We start from the raw sequence: 13,212 nt of genomic DNA, 5'->3' as shown, positions 1-13,212 counted from the left end.
AGTAAATACATGCCAAAGTTCCACTCAGTGGATTGCACCGGTCCCAGTAGTGCCAGCAGTACGGTATTGCCGCTCGTAGAAACGGCTTGTAGTTTTTTTTAGCCTTAATAAATGAAGCTTTGGCAACGTCTTACTAGCACAATCCAACTTTCTATGAAGAGTGAAGGGATTCACAGAAGAAGAAATAGATCACAGCAGGAAAAACGTGTCGCATTAGTATGTTCCGGAGCTCGCCATATTTGGAATTTAATTACAAATGCGAGTGTTGTATTCTGCAGTTGTTGCCATCTCTAGTCAATATTTAGCAAGTATTTCATCCACTTGCCACGTTGTAGAATATTTGTCCGCTGTGTAATGGATCTTCAGCTGACTGTTGTACTACTACTGGGCCAATACCAGTCCCGGATCTTCTGTATTGACGTTTCCCATGGCCATAGTGTAGAGACCACAGGTAAAATCAAGATTTTACTAGCTGGCAAGTGTGTGTGGCCTCGACTGACGCGATGTTCGGACAGTAGACAAAAAGACGACGAGACGTACACACGGGAGCGTTAACATCAAAGACGAATTTGGTTATGTGTTGTAGTACCAGCATTGCACGTGGAGAGAAATAATTGCATATATGCCAGCCTTCCTCGTAATTTTCCGCTGACCATGTAGCATCTAACCTCTGCAAACTTTGCGCCAGGTAAAAGCTACTTTGTTGGGAGTTGCGGAAGGTGTCAAAATGGAAAATGGTGGGCCAGTATCTTCCACAATGAGATTTTCACTCTGCAGCGGAGTGTGCGCTGTTATGAAACTTCCTGACAGATTAAAACTGTTTGCCGGACCGAGACTCGAACTCGGGACCTTTGCCTTTCATGGGCAAGTGCTCTACCATCTGAGCTACCCAAGCACGACTCACGCCCCGTCCTCACAGTTGTACTTCTCCCAGTACCTCGTCTCCTTCCTTCCAAACTTTACAGAAGCTCTCTTACGAGTCTCGGTCCGACACACAGTTTTAATCTGTCGAGTCAGTATCTTATTTAAGATAAAACTGGCTCACATGGTGATTTCAGTGAAAGTTTTCTATTTGTCTTCTTTCTGTACATAATTCATGTGCTACGAAATTTTTCGTAATGTGATTAACAGAGAGACCACACCGTATTTTTTTTTCTTAACTGTCCATTTAACTTTCATCATCCTTCTATAATATTACATGTAAACCGTTTCAATTTTCTTCTTTTCCGGATTTCCCAGAGTCCATGATTCACTTTCATGCAATGCTGTGGCTCAGACGTGCTTTCTCAGGAATCTCGTCTTCAATTTAAGACCGACGGTTGATACCAATAGACATACTTTGCCTGTTTGCCTGTTTAGTGTTCTCCTTACAGCCCCCGTACTTCATCCATCGAGAGCTGATACGCTGCCACGGCAGCAGAAGTTCTTCACTTCGTGTGCTATGTTGTCAGCAGACTCGAGGTTACGTATATTGCCAATGTAACTTCTGCCGTAAATTTTTGCTTCCACCTTTGTTTTATTTACTTTTAATTCTTATTCTGAGGTCAGTAACCGGGTTTTTCTGTTCAACAGTATAATGGTGATACAATCGCCAATAAGGATTTTAGTGGGAGAATTGGATTACAGGGTTTTCGACCGTCATTCACCATTTATTGCACACAAAACGATTTATTCGTAAAATATTTCGAAATTAAAACAATTTAATTTACATGAAAATATAAAGGTTCTCTAAACTCAAACCAAGGCGACGATTTAAAAACAACAATTCGCCAATATAAAACTTTCAAATAGGAACACAATAATTTAATTTAAAGGGAGTTCAAAATTTGTTTACGTGTCTTTAATAAGAGCCTCTTAGTGGGCAAGAGCTCAGTGAGCAAGGCTTCATTTCACATGAACCAATTAAAAACAATTTTAGCAATTAATAAAGTGTCGAGGGAATAATGCCAATTCCCAGAATTTATTTACAACAGATAACAAAAAAATGGTTCAAATGGCTCTGAGCACTATGGGACTTAACAGCTGTGGTCATCAGTACCCTAGAACTTAGAACTACTTAAACCTAACTAACCTAAGGACATCACACACATCCATGCTCGAGGCAGGATTCGAACCTGCGACCGTAGCAGTCGCGCGGTTCCGGACTGCGCGCCTAGAACCGCGAGATCACCGCGGCCGGCAACAGATAACAAACCCGAAGGGCTGGCAACCACACTAACAATAATTTGCCCTTAGAAGAACAAGATGATGGCAATAAAGAGCAAGAACTCGATACAGATAAATGAGGGTGTCACAACCTCTGCTCATTAAAATAATTTTGAACAATACGCGATAAACGATTTTAGCGGGGGCGAGAGACCCCCACAATCTTAGTGAGTGCCACGAGCGAAATTCTTCTTATCCAACAACACTTTTGGGAAGCATTAACATACGAATATTTCTTATTTTAGAAAATTCTACATCTACATCCATACTCCGCAAGCCCCCTGACGGTGTGTGGCAGAGGGTACTTGGAGTACCTCTATCGGTTCTCCCTTCTATTCCAGTCTCGTATTTTTCGCAGAAAGAAAGATTGTGGGTATGCCTCTGTGTGGGCTCTAATCTCCCTGATTTTATTCTCATGGTCTCTTGGCGAGACATACGTAGGAGGGGGCAATATACTGCCTCTGTTAAGGCATGTTCTCGAAACTTCAACAAAAACCCGTACTGAGCTACTGACCGTCTCTCCTGCAGAGTCTTCCACTGGAGTTTATCTATCATCTCCGTAACGCTTTCGCGATTACTAAATGATCCTGTAACGAAGCGCGCTGCTCTCCGTTGGATCTTCTCTATCTCTTCTATAAACCCTATCTGGTACGGATCCCACACTGGTGAGTAATATTCAAGCAGTGCGCGAACAAGTGTACTGTAAACTTTTTTTTTTTTTTTTGGTCATCAATCTACTGACTGGTTTGATGCGGCCCGCCACGAATTCCTTTCCTGTGCTAACCTCTTCATCTCAGAGTAGCACTTGCAACCTACGTCCTCAATTATTTGCTTGACGTATTCCAATCTCTGTCTTCCTCTACAGTTTTTGCCCTCTACAGCTCCCTCTACTACCATGGAAGTCATTTCCTCATGTCTTAGCAGATGTCCTATCATCCTGTCCCTTCTCCTTATCAGTGTTTTCCACATATTCCTTTCCTCTCCGATTCTGCGTAGAACCTCCTCATCCCTTACCTTATCACTCCACCTAATTTTCAACATTCGTCTATAGCACCACATCTCAAATACTTCGATTCTCTTCTGTTACGGTTTTCCCACAGTTCATGTTTCACTACCATACAGTGCTGTACTCCAGAAGTACATCCTCAGAAATTTGTTCCTCAAATTAAGGCCGATATTTGATATTAGTAGACTTCTCTTGGCCAGAAATGCCTTTTTTGCCATAGCGAGTCTACTTTTGATGTCCTCCTTGCTCCGTCCGTCATTGGTTATTTTACTGCCTAGGTAGCAGAGTTCCTTAACTTCATTGACTTCGTGACCATCAATCCTGATGTTAAGTTTCTCGCTGTTCTCATTTCTACTACTTCTCATTACCTTCGTCTTTCTCCGATTTACTCTCAAACCATACTGTGTACTCATTAGAATGTTCATTCCGTTCAGCAGATCATTTAATTCTTCTTCACTTTCACTCAGGACAGCAATGTCATCAGCGAATCGTATCATTGATATCATTTCACCTTGTATTTTAATTCCACTCCTGAACCTTTCTTTTATTTCCATAATTGGTTCCTCGATGTACAGATTGAAGAGTAGGGGCGAAAGGTTACAGCCTTGTCTTACAACCTTCTTAATACGAGCACTTCGTTCCTGATCGTCCACTCTTATTATTCCATCTTGGTTGTTGTACATATTGTATATGACCCGTCTCTCCCTATAGCTTACACCTAGTTTTTTTCAGATTCTCGAACAACTTGCACCATTTTATAATGTCGAACGCTTTTTCCAGGTCGACAAATCCCATGAAAGTGTCTTGATTTATCTTTAGCCTTGCTTCCATTATTAGCCGTAACGTCAGAATTGCCTCTTTCGTCCCTTTACTTTTCCTAAAGCCAAACTGACCGTCACCTAGCGCATTCTCAATTTTCTTTTCCATTTGTAATGTGCGCGCGGGGCACACAATACTCACTAAAGCCTGTACTATGGTAAGGAGTGGGGTTCACCTTACGAGACAGGATTTTTGTATAGATATTGACAGCGTGTACCTGAATGGTGGCAAATCAGACTTACACCCACACTGTAATAACAATGATACGTCAAGTAAGTCCGAAATGCAACTACACGTCTCAGGACGGACAAAATGCAAAAAGCACAGCAGATGCTACCAATTTGTTAATAATACCGTCGCCAGCCTGATTAGGCATTAACTGAGTTTCTTCCCTGTACAAGTTGGCAGATATTCGTGCAAAGCAACAAGTAGTAACACTGCATAATATAGTAGAATTTTAGAACCAGAAAATCTATTGAACTGATAGTTTCACGTTCTGTACTGATATGGAAAAACCATAAATACATAACACTACACTATAATGTATACTACAAAACTTCGTACTGTCTATTGATCTGATTAAAATCGGGCATAGGTTACCCTAGAAATAGCACTTTCGAATCATACACACAGTGTCAATTTTTATAAAGGTAAAACACTGATAAATTTTGGCTTTTATATTGACTTTAACTTTGCTGGTCAAATCAGTTTAGAACACTTCAGAATTCAAATAAATAAAAAAGAAGGGGGGGGGGGGGGGACCCTGAAACTGTTATGATCACTGTATAAAAAATTTAATTACTGACACCATTATGCGCTCAAGATTTCCAATATATGAGTTACTACTCTCTTTATCTTATTTCCTACTCATTTAAATACCTTTACATCTGTCTCGAAATAATTAATCTATTAAGTCTATCATTTTATCTATTTGCACTTGAACAGCCTGCCTCTTTGATATGGGTACCGAAAACGGTCTTACAAAGAAAGGTTTATGCTCTAATATCTTAATCTGGTATTCAAAGTTCTTAAATAGGCCAGGTGCTATTACTTTATAAAAGATCAAGCAATTCTATTTTCTGATCATGAGATATCTCCTTCAAATTTTCCACAATTTCTTTAAAATCTTGCCCCTGCCTGTCACTCTCATCTATTAACCTCTGGACATGGTATATTTCATACATGTTTGTCAAACCATCATTCCCTTGGTCGATCTACAACAATAAAGAACAAATTTCTGAATCGAACACCTTCCCATTTTCCTCAAATTTTATTTCCAAATTCGTAGATGCATTATTAATTTTGACCACTTCCTGGCTGCAATCAATAATAACTTTTTCTTTATCTAGCCAATCTATACCCAGAATCATTTCAATACTCAAGTCTGGCCCAACCAAAAAATCGTGTTCAAACTTTTATCCTTTTATACTAAATTCAACCATTATCTGGTTCTTTACCGGCTTGCTAGTCTTGCCAGTAGCACCAACAATTTTTACACCAGTCACTGTGCTAGTCTTGCCAGTAGCACCAACAATTTTTACACCAGTCACTGACATAATTACTAGTCCAGGCTTATCACAGATGTGTTCGAAAAACGATTGGGAGATCGCACTTATCTGAGGTCCAGTATCAAGAAGTACTTGCAATTTCACATTATAAATTTCAACTGGTATTATAGTTTGTTTAACCGTCAAAAGCTTTTCATTGTTGTGATCTTCCCTAAGCAAATCCGGGTCGACGATAACATCGTCCCAAGATATGCTTTTGACATTCACATCACCTATATCTGGCAGTTTCTTTGGTTCCCAGAGCTCAAAGTCATCAAATACTTGAACTCTTTGTAACATTGACACTGAGTCGTCTGGTGGCTCCTTTTTTCTGTGTTCAGTCTCAACATCTGGGTTTTGTTTTGAAACTTCGTCATCAGTAGGTACGATATCGCAATTAGCTGTATTCCCATTATTTTCACTAGAACCGAAATATTCGTCGTCTGAACTATCGTCCGAATCCGACCATTGTGGATCGCTTTCAGGTTCTAACATCAAAGCTTTTCTGAGACAGGCACTAAGTTCTTCCTCTGCATCTTCGTCAGATTTTGATTTTAACTCAATATCCTCTTTTGGCAAAACGGCCTCATTATCAGCTTTACTCACATCCACTGTTACTTCATATTTAGTGTAATCCTCGTGGACTTCAATTACTCTTGCCCCTTTCCCACGGTGCCTTTTGGTAACAGCTTGTACTATTGGCTGATCGTTAACAGAAGTTACTTCCTCGTCAATTCTTAGGTTTTCATTCTCCAATTCCTTCCTATCTTTAACCATCGTCCTATCGGCAGCACGCGTACTTTGCGCGGCGCTATTTACTCTCTCCTCTTTAAATTCGGGCCACGTCACCTTATCGACGTCCCTACTATCTCCTTTTTCACTAATTAACCTCCTTGCCTCATACTGCTTCTTAAAATCCTCCCACTCACATTGCTTGAGGCCCTTGTACAGATCGTCGATCTGCACACGCCGATCAGTTACTTCCGCTAATTCATTCTCGCCATTTACTTCATTGCTAACACTGCTAACCGCGCCTCTCTGTGTATCCACTGTTCCATCTACTATTTCCTTCACCACAGAATTACCACACGTAATGTATTCACCAGCTCTTACGGCAATGTTTGTACCTAATTCTGCCGCCTTGCTAGCGGCTTCTCTCTGAACATCTGTTCCGCTAGGCTGGGCCGTTGCCCTCTGATGCTCCACTCGCCTGTTAACATGTATCGCTCTGTGCGGCGAAGATGAGTCATCTGTGCTCGCACCTGACGCTTGTTCCAACAACACGTTGCGTCGTTCCACGCCTGTCTCTAAGCTGTCTCATAACTTTACTGTCAGTCCAGTAACATTTCTTAAATCGGGGCCGGTATGTTCTGTCCGCTTCCGTTTGGCCCACAACGTTCGCGGAAATCAGTTTCCCGCGTCATTATTGTTTTGCGCGGTGTACCCTCTACCGCGACCTGGATAACTCCCTCTTCCTCTTCCTCTGCCTCTACCTCTCTGTATCATGTTGTCGCGAAACCCATCGCCGTCATTCCTCTCGTCATTATTGCGATTATTTCTGTTACTAAAATTTTGATAATTGGCACGACTTTCGCGCCAATGATCTTCGTCTTCGACCCTTTCGAGAAACGCTTGGAAGCTGCGATGATTGCTTCCCACATATCTCTTCGAATCTTCTGGAAGCTTTTTATATAGCTCCCATATGATTTCAGAATCAGATCTTCTCCCTCTTAAATGTGTCAACTTTCGGTACCAATATTCGCAGAAATCTTTCAAAGAATTCCTGCCCCTGTTATCATGAAGTTTGGCCATGATAAACTCGCGCCCCAAATGATCCTGTTTCTGTTTGGACCAGTATTCTTCCGTAAACTTTTGTTTAAACTCTTCGAACGTCATTAGTTCGGTATTCAAGTTAATTCCCCAGCGCTTAGCGTCACCTGCTAAGGCGCTAATTACTACGTTTATCTTCTCCTGACCAGACAAGTGTTCAGGAAACATCCTCTCGTAATTTTTGATGAAATCCAAGGGATGCCATCCATTATGTTTCTTGGCGGGATCGAAGCGCTCCTCACCAACAGCTTCGTAAGTGGCGCGCCATTACAGACAACACCAGGCCTATCTTTGATTTTACTCTCGAGATCGAAAATTTTGCCTGGAATTTTCGATGTATTTTGTTCACACTTTTGCACACATACGGTAACTTTTTCGCGTAAATTTCTTTCAGTATCTGAAACTGCCTTTTTCAACTGTGAGATTCCATGTTGACAATCGTTTACGATCTCAGTTTTAAGACCGAAAACTTTTTCGTCTACTTTTGTTTCAACTAGAGGCTCTACTTTCTCTTGGATGTTGAGAATTTCAACATCAAACCTACTGTTAATGTCGTCAATTTCCCCCTGCATAGTATCCATATTTTTATTAATTGTTTCAATTTCAAACTTCATAGTATTTACCACAGAGCTTAAATTACCCACTTTTTGTTCTACCTGTTCTATTTGTTTACTAATTTTAATTCCTTGTTCTTCGACCTGTGCTTTAAGCTGACCAACTTGTGTTTTAAGCTGCTCGTCAACGTGCGTCTTAAGCTGATTATTCTGTGTTTTAAGCTGCTCGGCAACGTGTGTTTTAAGCTGATTATTCTGTGTTTTGAGCTGCTCAGCAACGTGTGTTCCGAGCTGCTCACTCTGTCCTGCAATTTGTTTGGTTAATTGTTCAAATAAATCATTCATGCTTAAAATTTTCACACTGTTTCGTTCTACGGAATCGGTGTGTTCCGATCCTACAACAAATTTTTCTTTCGGTTCTTTCTTTATCTGTGGTGAATCAAACATCTCAGTGGATTCGATCACGTATCCACTATCACCTACAAAGTCATCCTCTACTTCCTGCTTTATCCTTGCTGTGTTCGAGGCGATCTCGACATTTCAATCTGTTCGTTAACATGTTAGTTATATTGTATGTACGCCAATTGTCTTCCGCTAACGCCATCTGTTATCTGGCCGCGTACACTCCTGTCATTCCCAACTGCATCTTTCATTACGCTCGGCACATCTACTATGTCTACGTTCTTGTCCATACTGAACGCAAATTACACCTCACTACCGTACTTGACGTTCACTGCTGTTTACTTTACTGAATATTATTGCAATTCGTGCCACATTTCAATCTGTTCGTTAACATGTTCGTTATATTGTATGTACGCCAACTGTCTTCCGCTAACGCCATCTGTTATCTGGCCGCGTACACTCCTGTCATTCCCAGCCGCATCTTTCATTACGCTCGGCACATCTACTATGTCTACGTTCTTGTCCATACTGAACGCAAATTACACCTCACTACCGTACTTGACGTTCACTGCTGTTTACTTTACTGAATGTTATTGCAATTCGTGCCACTGAACATCCACTGTTCGGTATTCACGTTAATTTGTGACCGACAACAACAGGATGTCCTGTCACCGGGAGCCACTTGTAGCGTGCACGCGGGGCACACAATACTCACTAAAGCCTGTACTATGGTAAGTGAGTGGGGTTCACCTTATGAGACAGGATTTTTGTATAGATATTGACCATGTGTACCTGAATGGTGGCAAATCAGACTTACACCCACACTGTAATAACAATGATACGTCAAGTAAGTCCGCAATGCAACTACACGTCTCAGGACGGACAAAAAGCAAAAAGCACAGCAGATGCTACCAATGTGTTAATAATACCGTCGCCAGCCTGATTAGGCATTAACTGAGTTTCTTCCCTGTACAAGTTGGCAGATATTCGTGCAAAGCAACAAGTAGTAACACTGCATAATGTAGTAGAATTTTAGAACCAGAAAATCTATTGAACTGATAGTTTCACGTTCTGTACTGATATGGAAAAACCATAATTACATAACACTACACTATAATGTATACTACAAAACTTCGTACTGTCTATTGATCTGATTAAAATCGGGCATAGGTTACCCTAGAAATAGCACTTTCGAATCACACACACAATGTCAATTTTTATAAAGGTAAAACACTGATAAATTTTGGCTTTTATATTGACTTTAACTTAGCTGGTCAAATCAGTTTAAAACACTTCAGAATTCAAATGAATAAAAAAGAAGGGGGGGGGGGGACCCTGAAACTGTTATGATCACTGAATAAAAAATTTAATAACTGTTGCGCTCGCTTACGCCATTGTTGGACGATTGTTGCTCGTCCCGTATATTTACTTGATCCGTGTTGCAGAAGAATGCACTTCCGGTGTGTGTTATTCTTATGGAGATTACGGCACTGATAACGAATAATTGCTTAAAAAATAACTTATTTAAACAGTATACGTACTGTTTGGGTGGACTACTGAGTGTAGGAGCGGGGACGGTGGGTGGGTCTCGCGTAATACATGGCTTATTCGAGTTATTGCGGTTGACCTTGAATTCGGACTTAGTTTCTGGCTGCTGCAACACAACACGGGTCCTAGTTTTACTAGACCGTGTTGCAGAAGAATTAGGTTCCGGTTGCGTAACGACGCTGATAACTGCTGATAAGGCCAGCTGCAGGCGTCCAGTGGCACTTCCGCTCTCAGCGCCAGTCGCTCTGCGACCGCCGAGCAGTGCGGATGTATAGGGCTTTACATTGTGAAGAGCGTGTAGCGTTGTATTTTATAGATCTCGATCATATATTCAACATTGTTGACCCTATCTAGGTTAGTTGTGAGAATAATTAAATGATAGGACAGTTCTGGTAAAATTTAAGTTGTTATTGAACAATATGGAACAAAAGTAACACTGGTCCATACGAATACAGTACTAAAAGTTTCAACCTGTTTGTATCGATGCGGCGGTTGGCGGGAGGCAGGATGGTGAGGCACAGAGTACACATACTACCACAGCTATGCCTCTTGACGTATCGGCACTTTATTCCTTCATAGCGTCGCAATACGTTTCCATTTAGTGCCTACGTAATTTTGTCATGCTGTATGGGCTTTGGAACGGCATACCCGAGGCTCAATGAAACTACGTCTTCCAGGAGAGCCTCCTCGCTCCAGAACGTGTTGCTCAGACCAACGCCAAACTCCAACTACTACTGCTGAGCCCGTTGTGCCGTACAGTTCCCTCGTGCATTTTCCCGCGCTCGCCTGCCATCCACCTTTTACCGCTCCCTTACAGACAGGGTATTCACCCGAGGTTTTGCATCCTACATATCCTAACACATTGCCTACGTATGGACCAGACACACAGTTACAATTTTAAACATCTTACAACAGTTTCAAAATTTGTTACATTTCAATTCTATCAAAATACTACTTGACATTTGACATAAACATTAATATTCACATTGAAACTCGTTTACAGTTTTCCTAACACAATGACATGAAACAAGAAAACAAATGAAATCAGAACATCAATTACTGAAGTTTAACGAAAAATCAGATGGAAAAAAAATTACTTATATGTACAATAGTACAGCGTCGTTGTTGTTACACATTCTTCTGTATATTATTCTTGTAAGCAGCTTCGATGCAAGAGCTGTTAAGCTGATTGTGCAATAATTCTCGCACTTGTCAGCTCTTGCCGTCTTCGGAATTGTGTGGATGATGCTTTTCCGAAAGTCAGATGGTATGTCGCCAGACTCATATATTCTACACACCAACGTGAATAGTCGTTTTGTTGCCACTTCCCCCAATGATTTTAGAAATTCTGATGGAATATTATCTACCCTTCTGCCTTATTTGACCGTCAGTCCTCCAAAGCACTTATAAATTCCGATTCTAATACTGGATCCCCTATCTCTTCTAAATCAACTCCTGTTTCTTCTTCTATCACATCAGACAAATCTTCACCCTCATAGAGGCTTTCAATGTATTCTTTCCACCTATCTGCTCTCTCCTCTGCATTTAACAGTGGAATTCCCGTTGCACTCTTAATGTTACCACCGTTGCTTCTTGTGTCACCAAAGGTTGTTATGACTTTCCTGTATGCTGAGTTTGTCCTTCTGACAATCATATCTTTTTCGATGTCTTCACATTTTTCCTGCAGCCATTTCGTCTTAGCTTCCCAGCACTTCCTATTTATTTCATTCCTCAGCGACTTGTATTTCTGTATTCCTGATTTTCCCGGAACATGTTTGTACTTCCTCCTTTCATCAATCAACTGAAGTATTTCTTCTGTTACCCATGGTTTCTTCGCAGCTACCTTCTTTGTACCTATGTTTTCCTTCGCAACTTCTGTGATGGCCCTTTTTAGAGATGTCCATTCCTCTTCAACTGTACTGCCTACTGCGCTATTCCTTATTGCTGTATCTATAGCGTTAGAGAACTTCAAACGCATCTCATCATTCCTTAGTACTTTCGTATCCCACTTCTTTGCGTATTGATTCTTCCTGACTAATGTCTTGAACTTCAGCCTACTCTTCATCACTACTATATTGTGATCTGAGTCTATATCTGCTCCTGGGTACGCCTTACAATCCAGTATCTGATTTCGGAATCTCTGTCTGACCATGATGTAATCTAATGGCACATTTTCCCGTATCTCCCGGCCTTTTCCAAGTATACCTCCTCCTCTTGTGATTCTTGAACAGGGTATTCGCTATTACCAGCTGAAACTTGTTACGGAACTCAATTAGTCTTTCTCCTCTTTCATTCCATGTCCCAAGCCCATATTCTCCTGTAACCTTTTCTTCTACTCCTTCCCCTACAACTGCATACCAGTCCCCCATGACTATTAGATTTTCGTCCCACTTTACATACTGCATTACCCTTTCAATATCCTCATACACTTTCTTTATCTGTTCTTCTTCAGCTTGCGACGTCGGCATGTATACCTGAACTATCGTTGTCGGTGTTGGTCTGCTGTCGATTCTGATTAGAACAACCCGGTCACTGAACTGTTCACAGTAACACACCCTCTGCCCTTCCTTCCTATTCATAACGAATCCTACACCTGTTATACCATTTTCGGGCTCATGTCTGGAAGGGAAGTTCAGAACAGTACAGTACATTCTGAAAGGTTTATACTGACGAAATACTCGGTTTTTCGAGGAATCCTTCGCTTTTAGTCACTACATTCCGTAAAAGACGTAGTTCTAGCATGAAAAGTATTTGTTCTGTGTGATTGCGAAACGGATTAGTAATTGACAGATGCAAATTGTGAAATACTAGTCTTTGAAAACTATTTGGGATTTATTGACTATATTGTGACAACACTTTTGCAATTTTATTTGGGAATAGGCACAAACTATAAGTGGACAATTGGTACAGAAGGGCATCTCTCTTTCACTACTTGCATGAGAGAGGAACAAATGCAGTAGGTACAGTTCACGCAAACAGGGACTGTACCTAAAAACTTGAGTCCATATGCATGGAGGAGAGATGGAATTTATGTGACAGACTCTATGATGGCTTTGAAATGGCATGAAAAAAGCGACGTATGTATGTTGATGACGTTCCATACGGGTGAAGTGAAATTATCTGGGAAAATGAATCGCCAAATTGATACCGACAAAAGGAAAAATAAATGTGTATTCGATTACAAATAGTCTAGTGGTACAGTGGGTAAATAAGGCATGCTACTTAGCTTAGCGAAACGTTGTTGCAAAGTATTGAAATAGTGCACAAATTTGCTACTTTATTGCTCTTCATTCAGTGTGAC

Source organism: Schistocerca piceifrons, chromosome 5 (assembly GCF_021461385.2).
Source record: "Schistocerca piceifrons isolate TAMUIC-IGC-003096 chromosome 5, iqSchPice1.1, whole genome shotgun sequence".
In the NCBI taxonomy this organism is placed as follows: Eukaryota; Metazoa; Arthropoda; class Insecta; order Orthoptera; family Acrididae; genus Schistocerca; species Schistocerca piceifrons.
The sequence above is the reverse complement of the archived record's forward strand: the minus strand, read 5'-3'. Positions refer to the sequence as shown.